Raw genomic sequence first — 4,892 nt, forward strand, 5'->3', positions numbered from 1 at the left:
TTTGGAATTGTCATAAAAAAAATACTTGTGTAGAATTATGTCCCTTGGGTTTAATAGAGAAACTAAATACAAAGAGATGTAAAATGTGATTCTTTTAAATGAATGAAGTAAGGAACTGTCCAGCAGTGGTTTTGGGCCGTCTGTCGTAAGGGTTTTGATTGTGTTACTGTTACGGGCCCCAAGGTGGAACTGCCGTAGCAGGAATTGTAACCTGAAAATATTGTAGAAAAGCAAAAGAAAGGATGAACCGAGGTGCTGCTTTTCATGTCCAGATCACGTTTTTTAATTGTTCTTAAACAAAAATAATAATACGATGTACAATTATTGTGCAGTTGTACAATACATTGTCACATTATGTCACGCATATACTTTCCCTGCTTTAAGTGACACATTTTCTTTTAATTCACATTTTAGATAAAACACAAATACCACTGTTCTGGTACAATAATATTAACTGGCTTACAACGTGGACATTAAACACAAAAAAATGTACTCTCTCAAACTGTCAAAGGTTAATTTACATTACTACAAATATAAAGCATCTCAAATGTAAAGTGTGTCTTATAAACTCCTGTACAAATGCCTAAACTCTTTGTCTAAGTTACAAAAATAAAATACTTTACATATAAATGCTTATAAACCTGAATCAAAACCATAAAACCGGACTTCCCGAAATCTCGCGATGTTTCGGCTTTGAAATCTCGCGGGATTTCGGCCGCATGTTACTTTACGTATTTTTATACACTGAAATTTAAAACAGTACAAACTGAATATTCACTAGCAAAATGTTCATTAACAAAAGAGAAGAATGAAACGTGGACATATGGGAATGGATGCTGTTTTGGGGCTTTTGTCGATGAGGGATGTAGGCTCCCGGGCCTTGATACCCCCCAAAGAAGAATATTGAAGAAGCGCTGATTGAGCGGACTGGACGTCATGGCGGGTGTAAACCTGGAAGGCCGTGGAGAACCAACGTCCCATGATTTTAATGAAATGGGGAACTCCTTGACTGGAGGCAGAAATAGCAGCACTGATGCAGAAAGAATGTCCTGAAAAGAAGTTGGGGCAGATGTGTGACCAAGTGAGAATCAACTTTAAATGTGGAGTGAACCTGGTCGCGATTTGGCCAAGTTGGGTTGTGAAGAGCAGGTTCTTAAGGGAGGTGCCACATGTTGACTGGAACAAGATGAAGTCCTGTAGGATTTTGAAGGGGCTCAAGTAGCTTGAAAACTACTGAAGAAGGAGGTCTGACTTAAGGGGTCTCCCCCCTCCTGCGGATCACCGGGCAGCTCTGCCGTTGCATGCCTTTGATGACCATCATCGCTTGTGTGAGAACCGGAGCGGGAAGAGCTGAGCCTGAGAGCAACCTAGAGAAGAAGTTGATGCTGCTCAGGTAAGTTTTGATGGTCAGCGTTAGGTAGGTGAAGACGAACGAAATGTAACAGGTTAGGGAGAGAATGTTGAAGGAGGGGAAAGGCAGGTTCAAGTGAGAGGACAACATCCTGGGAGCGAAGCTGTGCAGGATCGCTGATTGGGAGATGAGAAGGAGGTCAGCCAGAGTGGGGATCAAATATAGAATGTGGTAGCTGAAATGGAGGAACTGGGGTTGGTGAAGGGTCTGCCTCGGGAGCCAATGTCCTGAATGTCTGAAAGGCAAAATGAGAGAGAATCAGCAACAGAGTTAAGGTGACTGGGAATGTACTTCGCTCAGAGGATGAACTGGTGAGTAAACATCAGCTAGGTAAGACGGCGAATGAAAGGCATAATGAAGAGTGCATTGCTTTTGCCTTTATTGATAATATCAACAACTGCAAGGTTATCATATTGGAAGTTCACTCATGGCCCCTGTTGTGGAATTTCTCTCCTAATTATTATCAGGAAATAAATTAAAGCAATAGACCTGTGTTGTCTTTTCTCGTTCATTTGATAGATTACAGGTCAAACCGGTGGTCATATGACCTTCTTCAATAGAAACAATTACATTTCTTACAGGCAGGTTCACAGGCAGAAAGAAAAATGGCGCTGGTACAAGAAAAAAAAATGATGCAAAGGCCAAAGAAAGAGACAGTTAGAAACATTTGCATTCAATTAATTCACATCTTTTATTGTTCTTTAGACAGTGCCCTTGTGTGAAAAACCAAAACTTGGCATGAGCACCCCAGGATGTCCCCCAAGCAGACAGAGATAGGTCTTTGATCAAAAGAATCACACCACAGACATGTAATCAGCTATGTGCTAACAGGTAAGACTGGGTGCCGAAAAGTCTATGATGTCACAAAGTAAAGGGCCAAATTATATTTTTCCGTAACACCTCACAGAGCGGCAATCAAGGGATAAACGGGATAAATCTCGAATAAGGCAGAGGAAGACGGACCGGACTTGTGGACAAATTGGAGAAGCTCGTTGGGCCAGGGGGCGGAGAACCACCTGCCCTGGTATTAACCCCCAAAATTGGCTGATAGTACAGTGCCTGTGCAAAAATGGATGTCTTCTGGAGCTAAAATGAGGTCCTGATGGAAGAGCATGATGCCATTTCAGTTTGAGAAAAGTAAGTGCCAGAAGTGCCAGAGTTGATGGACTTGATGAGGATCACGATACTGTGGAAGGTTTGTACGGAAGATGTGAGGGTCAGGAGGTGGGAGATGAATGCTTGCTCTGGGGGAATGATGTGCATGGTGAAGAGAACGTGACCGAGGAGGGACAGAGGCTGCTGTTTCGAGCATGATGTGGCGGCGAGGAAGTTACTGAGAAAAAGGATTATCCGGTTTAGCTTCTCTGTTGGGAGGGAAGCTTGGAATTTGACTGTGTCGAGGGTGATTCCCAGCAACCCAGGGTCTTCTCTTCCGACAGGGGAACCCCGAGGGAGGAGAAAACGTTTTTACAAGGTCGCCAAGTCACGTGCCGGGGGGCGATGAGCTTGGTGAGACGAGCAGAAAGTTGTCGAGGAGATGTATGAGGAATGGGACCCTGAACCCTGAGAAGGATCCAGCAGTCAAACAGCTTGGGGCTGCTCTTGCTTCCGAAGGTCAGTCTGACTACGAAGTAATAAGCGCCTTTCCAGCAGACGCAAAAGTAACACCAGAAGGCCGGGTGGATAGGAAGCACCTTGAATGCACTTGCAATGTCAGCCTTGGAAAGCTAGGCACAGCCAGTTTGATTGGGGAGATGGCATGGTTGATTGTGCCATGCCTGAGGGAGAACTCATTGCTTGGAATGAGGCTGTTAATGCGAGGTATGTGCGTGCTTTGAAGAGCTGAGTGATTGTCTATCATGCGTTTTTTTTACCGGAGTACTTCCTAGTGGCTATGCCAATGGGACTGACTCTGAAGGACAGAAATGGTGGCCTTGATTCTTTTATTTCTTTGGCGAGAAAGGAATCCAAGATTTCTGATTCATTCAGGGCTGACGGGAGGTTCTTGCAGGAAAGGGAATCTGATGGGAGAGAGACGAGGCCAGGCCGGAAGCCATGGAGAATCCTGAGATGAGGAACTGGACAAACTTTGGATGGTCCAGTAGTGCGTTGGATAGATGTGGAAACAGGGCCTAGTCCTGATGTGGGGTTGTGCCCGCCACCACAGAAAGAGCAGGTGAGCATAAACCTGCACTGTGACATAGTGCAACGGGAGGTGTTGAAATAGTTGCAAATCGGCTTACCACCCTGAGACATGATTAAATATTATTATTGACGCCTTTGGGAAGTGGATTCTTGCTGTCATGATGGGTTTCAAAATTGAAGGAACAAGCAGGCGATCTGGAGCCTGAGCAAGAGGCTTTCTGAACGGAAAAATGCAGGTAGAGGCCGGGTGGGACGGGGCTCCGCAGGAACTACAGGGAACGGCGGCTCGAGAGGCAAAAATTCTGCAGTATTGCGGGGGCTTGGGAAGAAAAGAGGTTGTACTGGTAGAACCCCCGGTTACCAAATCTGATGGTGAGATCTAGAATCAGGGTGAGGTACAAGTCAAGCTCTTCACAGTGACGTGGAAACATGAAGCAGATGGTGTCTCTAAACAAGCTGAAGGCGAATTCAAGAGGGGTGGAAGCTGACCTGGGGCGTAAATGGGTCCACTGAGACATTAAAAGTGTGGGGCTGCGAAGGCAGGCTGGAGCCGAAACTAGTGAGTGGAGCCAGCGGGCCTGAGTTTGGGGCTGTAGAGGTGGGATCAAGCAGGTGGGTGGGGCCTGGAATGCGCTGGGCTAAAGACCTGGAGGAGCTTGTGGCGCAGGCCTGGGGAGCAGGGCACCCGACACGAAGGGTGGGACGCCCGACACGAGGGGTTGGGTAGTTGAGTCCACGGTTGATTCTGTGGTACCAGATGAACACTGGAACGGGAGGATCTTGGGAACCTGTGGCGTGAGCTGGGAAGACTGAAACAAGGCCATTCCTGACTGCAGGCTTGAACCATGGCGGACCGGGGGGAGAAGGGAGCGCGCGTAGATGAGCATATAGTGCCCTGGGAGGAGAGAAAAGGATCTGGCAACCCGGAGCCCGTGGGGAAGAGAAGGGGACCTGGCAACTCAGGGCCCTAGGAGTGGAGCGAGACGAGGTAGAGGAAGGCAAGAGGGTAAAAGAGATAACCGACAGTAAATGAGGGCTGCGCCTGGGAGAACAGCTGGATTGTTGGGACCAAGGGCGGCGAGGTTGTTGCCTGAAATGGGCCGGTTGAGGTGAGGTGTGGGTCAGATGAAGGCCTCATCGGAGGGAAGGAGGTCGAGTTGATCCATTAAAGGTAAGGAATTTTTACCCCACGGAGTGAGTGCATGAAGCCACGAGCACAGGTGTGTGTGAGCTGGATGCCTAATAGTGTAGCCACCGGAAGGGACGTGAAAAGGGGTGTTGCGAGTTTGAATCCCGACAGTTAACTGCATGTCCTCCCTTCGCTCTCATCCCCCAT

At 47.3% G+C, this 4,892-nt stretch overlaps 1 pseudogene; it reads right to left on the bottom strand.

Annotated features, from left to right (window-relative positions):
- Positions 1-1,252: 1,252 nt before the first annotated feature.
- On the bottom strand, positions 1,253-4,403 carry LOC140370067 (uncharacterized; annotated as a pseudogene).
- Between the last annotated feature and the right edge of the window lie 489 nt (positions 4,404-4,892).

Source organism: Eucyclogobius newberryi, unplaced genomic scaffold (assembly GCF_026437365.1).
Source record: "Eucyclogobius newberryi isolate DKJ021-1_F unplaced genomic scaffold, fEucNew1.0.hap1 SCAF_208, whole genome shotgun sequence".
In the NCBI taxonomy this organism is placed as follows: Eukaryota; Metazoa; Chordata; class Actinopteri; order Gobiiformes; family Gobiidae; genus Eucyclogobius; species Eucyclogobius newberryi.